Raw genomic sequence first — 9,951 nt, forward strand, 5'->3', positions numbered from 1 at the left:
ATCCAAAACGAAGTCGACGTCATCTTCCCCGTGGCTTTGGAGCACACTATCAATGTGGCACTAACGATTGAGAAAAAGCTACTCATCTCTGGCAAGCGCAACCCGAGAAGAATCAAGGAGCATCCAATGGACCAACTCAAAAGTATGCCCATCAAGAGAAGTCCTCATATACCTATGTCATCAACAAAAGCAAAGGAATTATTCCTAAGGATGATGCTTCAAATGTGAAGAACGTGGGAACAACTTCTATGAGTGTCCTCACAAGTAGGCTGCCAAAGCAAACAGCAACAAGGAGACTTGGCTTGCTCCCTAAAATCTTTTAGGCTGAAAGCTTGAAATTTGAGTAAAGTATCCCAAAAACGAGTAACATACTCCAGGCCGTTGTTGAAGGATATCCCATTGCACCGTCATGTCTCTTTTGAACTCCTTACCGGTCTTTGCTTGGAGTTCGTGGGAGCTAGCTGGCATGTTAGTTTCCTTTTATAGCGAGAGTTGTTCTCATTGAGATAGTCTTGTCCCGCATATGACAGCATTGGATTGATTTTGCTTTTGTAGAAGGCCATCTTCTCTTTTGGGTCCTGCCATAGTTTGCCGATGATTTTTTCAGATAGTGGCTCTCTGATGTGTGTGTGTGTGAGAGAGAGAGAGAGAGTTAAATACAATTTCTGGTTTGCAGCTGGATGGATGACATTGCTATGTTAGCACCAACATAGTACAAATTAATACAAAATTTGATTTTGAGGTCATGGATATATTACCGCTCCCTGCTGAAGAGCAATGTCTCGAATGGGCAGTCTCTTCTGGGCCTGCACAGTTGCAGCTGCACCTGTCAAGTAAGGCTGGTGAGGAACCGCTGCATTGTGTGGGTAGCCTCCAAGTTCAGCGTCAAATGCAGCTTGGATTCCTTTGTGGTAGTCTTCCTGTTCCCACAGACATGATGCTATGACATCCAAAACAGCTTCTGTATCAGCAGCAGCAATTGTTCCTGCCATCGGCCTTCAGAGTGAGAGGTAGGCTATTGTTGTGATTGTCATTGCTATAAACATATTTGAAGCTTTGAAATATAGTGGAGTTGAACATGTTGTATTATAGATTGGGCTTGTTTGATGCTTACAGGGCCATGGCACCCCAGTACAGAATGCTGCCTACTCAAACTGACTTGAACACTTTCTTTTTATCTGAGAGAGAACCAGAACAAATCTTACCAATAACTCAGCAAAGGCCCCAGGAGGTAATGCCTAATGCATTTCTGCAACTATGCATGATTTTAAGACCTGCTTTTTTGTTTCCCAGAGGTTACAACAGTATTAGTGTTTTCAGTAACATCCTGCAGTTCCTAGTAGTGAGTTTTTTATGTGAACACTTTGTATGCTGTGTCAGGAGTGCATGAATTATGCACGGCATGGGGCAATGGATATCACACCCAACGGTTAGCAAGAAAGTGAGGCTCTACACTGAGTGCTCTTGTTGGCTACGGAGATGAGATAGATGTGATCGCTCCAGCAGACATTCTGAATAAAATATTTAAGATACCATACTCCAAGGGTAGATTATCTGTAGCAGTCCATAGAGTTGGTCAAACTCTCATCTTGAACATGGGAGCTTTCTGAGCACTATCGTGCTTCCATTCTCCTTCTATTCAAGTGCAAGTGTTTGTAATATATGCAACCCATTGCACACCTGGTGTGACTTGGGACTTTATCTATTTAACTGTTGATTTTGTTAAATCAGGGCAGATGTGGAGGAAGGCGAAAAATTGGTTAGACCCAAAAAAAATCAAGCAAAGGAAAGATCTCTCTTCTGGAAGTTTGCAATGCAGTCTGTTCGAGCAGAGGCTTGTGATTGTCCAACATCTGAGCAGCCTGCTTCCGATAACATGACTTCAAAGTGCTCTTGTTCAGATGATAGTGATGACTATGTGGATACTTCATTGGATCAACATACATATGTTGGATGGCAATTTATGGTAGATCACGATTCTAAAAGTCTAAATACAGGCATGGGAGGATCTTCAAAGGATCATAAACAAAGGGTCGCCTGGAGTCCCTCGAATGGGAGCAGTTTCAGCACTGGAATTGAGTCTCTTAAGAAATCCAGCCTTGTAGGGGAATAGCAGAGACATCCTGATTATATCCAGAATGATGCAGGAAACCACAAGAGGCAAACCAGTGAGGGTTTTCTGAGGGTGCTTTTTTGGCAATTACGGGAGATGAGGATGCTTCTAGGCAGTGATTTATTACTATCTAGCAATGAGAAGCATGTTGCTGTAAGAAGGAAGCGGTTCGCATGTTGCTAAGAGTATTGTTGTCAATGCAATAATCAATGTCCCTAGGTCTGAATTCATGAGGTCCTAGATCAATGGACTTTATCTGGCATTTTTAAACCCCTATCTCTTAGGAGTGCTAGCCTGACCTTGTAAGATTTTTCCTAGTCTTTGGTTAATGTTTGGCTATCCATACATTTTAGTAGTTCTCATAATCTTTTTGTGGGCCCTTGAGGTGATTGACACTCAAATATGTAGAAAAGTAAAGGTAATAAAAGTTAAAAGCTCTCTTTGAAGAGACATGGCAATAGGAGAATGCCAAGCTAACTAGGAACGGAATGGAGATATGGAAAGCATAATGGAAAGGCAAAATGGAAATCAAATGAAAGAACAAGTGCTAGATAACTAAAATACTCACATGATATCAAGCTTGATGTTGACTGATGTATTAGACTCAAGATAAGTACAACACTATAGTGTGTGACACTAGACTCTAGAAAGTCACAATGTCTATGGGATATCTCCCAATATGACACGTGGCATGTCTATGACTCACTAGACTATAAAACACCCCCTAGACACCTAGAACACTCAATTTTGACTCACTTTGGCTTCATATTCCAACACCCCCCCATGAAGGCAATGTGAGAGACTACTGGAATGGAACCAAGAACAAAATATGACAATGACGGTCATCAAACTGTGCACCCTATGTAACTCAGAGGCTAAATTTTGAGCGTGTTCAGAGGTTGATCCAAGCACTCTCATGGCTTGAGACTCAACATGCTCAGAGGCTCACGTTATAGCATGGCTACATGACCAGCTCATAGGTCTAGGAATACACCAACATCCTGGAACTCGGCCAGGCCTGATAAACAAATAGACCTATCAAAGCCAATACATATGGCTCCCACAGTACATCCTACCTTGGCTTCATAACAGGACATGTTAGGAAGCCACAAAAAAAGAAGAAGAGGAAAACCAATACATCTTTTTAGGAGGACTATCCAAGGCAGAGGACCTTTAGACTCAATGAAAACCAAACACTCAATACATATCATTTTAGGGGGACTACCCAGGGCAGAGGACCCCAAAATACATTAAGCTGTAGGAATAATAAAAATAGATCTCTTAGAAGTAAGAGATGTCCTCCAAGTAGCTAATGCACATGTGTACAGCGAGTCGATGATGATGTTAATGAAGCACTAGGCATGGATGTCCCAAAATATGTGTCGGTGAAGTCCATGGGGTAGCTACATGGAGCGGTCACATAGTGACTCTCAAAATGGCTAAGGGAGAGTCAGCAATGTCGAAGTAGAGGCCGGAGGTGTCACGAGCATTCGGAGAGTGTCAAAAGTGGAGCTCGGGCACCAAGGACAATCGAGGCGGTAATCGGAGAGATTGGGAGGTGTTTGGAGCTCACATCAAGCTTGGAGCAGCTTCACTTGTTGTTGACAGGACGGGCAGAGAAGAGGGTCTGTTGCAGGACAGAGAAGAGCTGGAGATGACGTGGACAGCAAGTGCTGCGTGGGCTGTTGAAGTGAGTGGAAGTTTGGAGCAGAGCTACGTGGGCAGCAGGAGCTAGAGCTGCGTGGGCAGCCTGGAGCGTGGAGCTAGAGCTGATTGCAGGTGTACAGGTCTAGTGAGCAGGCTGTACGGGCAGGCGGTACGTACAGACTGTACGGGCAGGCTGCACGAAAACAGTCCGTACGGCCTGCTTACAACGGGTTGTACGGCCTATTTGATGGTGGCTGAGCCAACCAGGTCTGTCCAGTCGGCCCATTTAGGGCTGGCTGGTCTGTCCATTTGAAAGGGCCTTGAGGCCTATAAAAGGAGAGGCACTTGCCTCATTTCATTATCCAGCAGCCAGCAGTTCCAGGGCAGAAAGGAGCAGCAGGAAGCCTGCTCTCTGGGCCTATCTACAGGAGGTGAGAGAGTGCAACAGGTGCTGCAGACTTAGCTCTAGGGAGAGGCTGGACCTTGGCTGTCTTCTAGGGCAGCAAGGTGCTGAGATCATCATACCTTATGGAGCAGCCATTCACAAGCAGGTTAGAGCAGTGGAACAGGGACCTGTGTGCTGCAGACAAAGCTTGGCAGGGGCTGTCCACCTAGGCTGATTCACAGGCAGTAAGGTGGACAAGAACACACTGGACGGAAAGTCTACTGACGCTCAAGGTGGAGCACGCGGGCTCGAGTCTAGAGATAACTGGCAGATAGGAGAAGGACCTTGTGGTAAGATCAGAGGACCACACCATTGGTGGGACTCTGGATCTATATCTTTTGTATTGTGTCCATAGTTTTGGACGGAAATATATATTTTGGTGGTTTCTCTATCTGGCTGGTTCATTGTCTATTGATGAGTCTGCACATCTATTGTATGCACATTAAGTAAAGAAGTTTGTGATTCCACACCTACACCACACTGTGTGAGCTCTTGGGCATTACTATCAGTTTTCCGCCGTGCGTACCCTCTGTTGGGTCATTTCTAACAATGTCACACTCCTTGGCACTTCCTACAAAGTCTTGGCAAAGATAGTAAGCCTTATACTTCAGTCACCCCTAGCCTTGTACTGGGAAAGAGCATGTTTGATAATGTTTTCTCATTTTGGCAATACTTGAGCATCCATTTATACAAAGGTCTTTGTCCTGAGTTTCTGTCAAGTGAAGGGAAAACTCAGCTGTGACAAAGGATAGACTAAAGGAGAAGGCTAATCAAAAGGTAGGCCACATCCTCTTCATTCAAGCTACAACTACTTGTGAAGACTCCAAGAAACTCCAATCCACCCTTTCATATGCCTTCTCAAAGTCAAGCAAAAGAATGGCCTAAGGGCTAATGACTCTCCCTTACCTATGCAACTTCTCTGTGCGTGTGTCTATAGGTATGAGCATATGTTTATACCGTGGTCTACACCCACTGTTGGGAACTAATGACGTTGGTGGGGATGTCATAGGAGCTAGTCCCTGCAATACATGATGGAGATTATGATTTTCAACCTTGTGAGTGACGTTCATGAGATTGAAACTGCTATATGTGTTGTGTTTTTTAGAGGATGAGTATGGGCATGCTCTTCGATTCCCTAGATATATGCTCGAGCAAAGCATCCACATGCTCTTTGAACCACGTATGCCACCACATAATGGTCTTACCAAATAGGCGCATGGTTGCCATAATGCCCTTCTCATTATCATTTTTTCTGACAATCGTGAAATGATTGTCAAACTCGTTGAACCAAGAAATTAATATTAGGATACCTTCATAGCGTTGAAAGGTGATTCAAATATGGGAATGGTTGAGGTTGCACGGGATTGCTGGGACTACCTCCAAATTCCTACTATGTATTAGTGCCAACATGATCTCTCTATCTGTTTTCTCCTTTGTTGCACAGGCCAATCCGTCCAGTTATTCTATTCCTGATGGGCTAATGTTCCATGTTCTCTTCATGGGCTAAGGGGTTCCCTTCTTCTCAAGCTTCTTGGGCTTCTTGCATTTCTTCTCAAAAGCCTGTTCAACATGAGCCAATCCATTCTATTCCTCCAGGGGTTTTGAGTTAGTTGCAACCAAATTGCCCATTTGCCCCAGGCCACTCAGCAGGCTTGCTTAGTGTGCATCTTGCATCATTTGGTATGAATATGACCTTATTTTGAGGGGCTAACGAGAATGCCTTGTACTAAGATGCTGTCCTTGATCTTGACCCAGATGTATGAGAACAACTGGGATGGGGAATTGGGTGATGGGGCTGCTTGTTGTTGGAAGTGCCCTGTCTTGTTTGCTCCTATTAAAGGCCCTTTTGTGTGGAGCTTCTCCTCTGTCTCAGCTTTGATACCACCTGCAGACTAGGATTCTCGTGTGTTCACTAACTAATGCATAAGTTGAATTTGGATGTGAAACAGAGCATCTGTTATAGGGCCAAACACTTGACGTTTCCTACTATTATTTTTTTAAATAAAATGCCTTCAATTTTACAATGTGTAAAGTATAAGCTGAGGTATACCCTCCCAAAAAACCCTGGATAAAGGAGTGCCTTGCTGAATAAGTATGCCAATGCCTTTTATGAGGGGGGGGAAAAAAAAAGTATGCCAATGCCCCCATAGGATTGCTCATGGCTGCTACATCTTACTCACAAGTCTCAATCTCCATTTTCCAAGCCTGACAAAATCATCTGCAAGAGCTGGCTGTGTTACACGGTTCGTGCTTAACTTCCCAAGGCTGAAGGCTGGAAGCAGTGAAATGATGGAATGGGGGAGTCAGGGCTTCCTTCTATTTGCTGAACTTCATCTTCTTGCTGACTTACAGTAGGGGGAGGTTCATCTCCTGACCATTAAGGCTGCCAGGCTAACCTATTTGCAGCCTGACCTGTCCAAGGCACATCCTGCTTGCTGATGTCATTCGGCTGCCTACATGGCATCATGGTCTGCTGTCCTGCTTTGTGGGCCCCTGTTTGCCTGTGTGGCTGTACCCTGCGCAATTGTCATGTGTTGAGTTGAAGAACTTCTACCTTGCACGTTCTGTTTGCCTTGCTTTTTTTTGTGACCCTCTCATTATATTAGAAGCAAGCTTTATACAAGGTTAAGCTCCCTTGAGATTCTTCCTCTCTTTTTTTTCTGAACAAGCTTCGGCCCAAAATGGATTTGAATTAGCACAAAGAAGAGGAATGTGAGAACATGCAATGAAGTTGTTCGGAGTGAGAAACACTATTTGCATGAAGTGAGGAGTAGAACAAGCAGGCAAATCTGTGAGACACTTTTTAATCAACTGATGGCCTCCATACTATGCATGCATCTAATACTCTATGTGCCACACCCATGCACTATATGCATTTCTAGTGTTGAAGTTTTTCTTTTTATTGCAAAAATTGTTTGATTTAGGTTTTTCTTAGTATATTTTTACGATTGTGTGCAATTGTGGACTTATTGTTGAACTTGAACTGCAGTTTGTGCAGGCATTTGCACATGAGCATGTTGCAAGGTTGATTTTGAGATGTCACAAAGAGTTAGGCTCAACATTGACACCCTTCTTTTTAGAGTCTAATGAACTTAATGAGATTGGAACAGAATCACCCAGTCTGTCAGTTCTAGATCAAACAGCTAGCTCATCTGAGTCCTTGGGTGAAGACGCAGATGTAAACATGTTGTTGAAATCAACATCAATCACAGAAAGTACTAGTTCAAGCTCAAACTCACAGCCATCCGCGATCTTTGAGGATGGTAATTATTCTGAGAGCCAAGCTGCTGTGCAAGCAGGGGAGACAATGGTAACAGACAGGGGTGCTGACACTGACGATGGATCCGCCTTTGCAATCTCAGACTGCATTATTGCAAGTGCAGAAGAATCACTGGAGTCTGTGGATGGTGAATCACCTTCAACATTTCCGAAGTCACCTGATGTGGATATAGAGAGCAAATTTACAGCCTCTTCTCCTGAGCTTCAAAAGAATATTATTGATCCAGTATCTGCAAGATTAGCAGCAGTCCATCATGTATCCCAAGCTATTAAGGCGCTCAGATGGCAGCGACAGCTCCAAGACGTGGAAGGTAAAATCTCCTCAGCAGAGAGTACATTGTTAGGTACAAACAGGTACATCCAACTGGTTCCTGTGTGTGTATATGGCGAGATAGACTGTGTTGAATTATGTGACATCAGAGAGTGTGAGATAGGCCCCCTTATGGATCAGAAACTTTGGCAGCTTGTCTTGCTCCTTGGTGAATCATACCTTGCTCTGGGCCAAGCATATAAAGATGATGCACAGCTGAAGCGGGCCTTGAAAGCTGCTGAACTTGCATGCTCAGTTTATGGTTCCATGCCTCAACATTGGAGAAACAAGGGGCAAAATATCCGTTTTGAGCAAGGGATAGAGTCGATACAGACATCAACTCCACATCTTTCAAACTCAGACGAGCCTGTACCAGTCACTTGTAGAACTAAAAGTACTTTGGACACCTTCTGTCAGCCCATTTTTCATGATTCTGATGCCGGAAAATCCAGAGACAAGGGTTTGTTCTGGGGTCAGGCTTGGATGTTGCTTGGTGACATTTACATAGAGTACCAGAGGGTCACAAATGAAAATAAAGTGCCAGCAGAAATTCAAAGTATGATGGGCTGACAATGGCACACGAAGTAATCAAAAAAGTCAAGCATCTTCGGAAAAAGCTTGGCCAAAGTAAAAAAAGTTGTAGCTTTTGTAGTTTGGTCGATTGCAGTTGTCAGAGTGACAGAGCCAGCAGTGGAAACAGTGCTAGCAGCAGCAGCAGCAGAGGTGGCAGCGGCTTTGGAACAACGGTGAGGCATCCACGCAAGCATTGCAAGAAAACAAATACCAATGTTGCTGTTGTGGCTCCTGCAGATTTTCCAGAGAGAGACCGAATATCAGGTACAACTCATGGAAGCAGTAGTGTCCTTAACACCCTTAAAGGCAATGCATTAGGGCATTGTTTTAATGAGGCAACCTCTTCTTTACAAGAGAAAAGTGAAGATCTTCTTGTTGATAACGAAGATACTGGAAACCTAAACTCCAAACTTGGTATCTGTCTATGGATACACTGAAAGACAAGGATAGTATTCTTAAGCAGAGGACCAAGGGGATATCTTCTCCTTCCTACAGGGCCAGGGCAAGGTCCGGAAGAACTTCAGTCAGTTTTTAGGAACAAAGGCTGGGCATGTAATGAATTAGGACGTTTGAGAGTTGCTAAGGAGACATCAAGGGTGCTGAGGCTGCATTTAATGATGCAACTGATGCATTCAAGGATGTCAAGGACCATACTAATGTTGTTTTGATCTATTGTAATCTGGGGCATGGTAAAAGAGCATCAGCAGAGGCTCTTGTGTCAGAGATAGATACTTGGAAGAGTGCTGGATTGCCTGAGCATGTTTCCAAGAAAATTTCTGAAGATGCAAAACTTCAATATGCGGAAGCATTAAGATTTTATGGTGTAGCTAGGGATGAAATGAAGCTTTTGTCTGAAGACCTTGACAGTGCAAAGACGGATTTGCATAATGAAGTGCAGACCCCATACATACTTACCACTTGGCATGCTTCTTGCCAGGGAAGAAAAGAATGGGCATTCCCAACATCTAGCTTCAGCTGATGGTAAAGCATCAGACTCGCTAAGAGGTCAAAAGTTACACTCCAAGAAGATTGGCATGACTGCTAATGATGCCATAAGAGAAGCTATCACATTATATGAATCTTTGGGCAGCCTTCGAGCTCAAGAGGCAGCATTTGCACAGTTCCAGCTCGCCTGCCATCACAGGGATTGTTGCTTAACTGCTATCCAGGTACAAGGGAAAGAACACTCTGAAACTAGCTTCATTCAGCAGCCAAAACGATATCTATCTCTTGCAGAACACTACTGGTTGAAAGCGCTGAAGTATTATAAGTCCAAGACGCACCTTGATATGTTCTTAGAGATACTGAGAATTACCACTTGCAATTTTTCCAATCCATTTGACTCCTCCAATTCACAACATGGCAGATCGTCGTCGTGATGATGGAGACCTGGACCTAGAAGTAGATGGAAACCAATATTTTCTCTGCCACAACAATTATGACCAACAGAACAACAATCAAGGCAGCCAACCCCTAGGCAAACTCAAACTTCCAAAATACAATGGCCGAGGCAATCCAGCAAGATTTCTCTAACTTTTTGATGCTGCATGTAGAGCTAAAGGGGATCAATCAAATGAAACTAAG

General features: G+C 43.9%; 1 pseudogene across 1 annotated transcript; it reads left to right on the forward strand.

The window, feature by feature from the left end:
• The first annotated feature begins 745 nt into the window (after nucleotides 1–745).
• Nucleotides 746–9,746, forward strand: LOC147889476 (uncharacterized; annotated as a pseudogene). Its single transcript, XR_015542860.1, has 6 exons — nucleotides 746–1,010; nucleotides 1,117–1,230; nucleotides 1,379–1,618; nucleotides 1,732–2,280; nucleotides 3,722–3,803; nucleotides 7,195–9,746. The product of XR_015542860.1 is annotated as an uncharacterized LOC147889476 (transcript).
• Nucleotides 9,747–9,951: the final 205 nt, after the last annotated feature.

Source organism: Dipteris shenzhenensis, chromosome 20 (assembly GCF_047967505.1).
Source record: "Dipteris shenzhenensis isolate YYH24624 ecotype China chromosome 20, Dip_SZ_1.0, whole genome shotgun sequence".
In the NCBI taxonomy this organism is placed as follows: Eukaryota; Viridiplantae; Streptophyta; class Polypodiopsida; order Gleicheniales; family Dipteridaceae; genus Dipteris; species Dipteris shenzhenensis.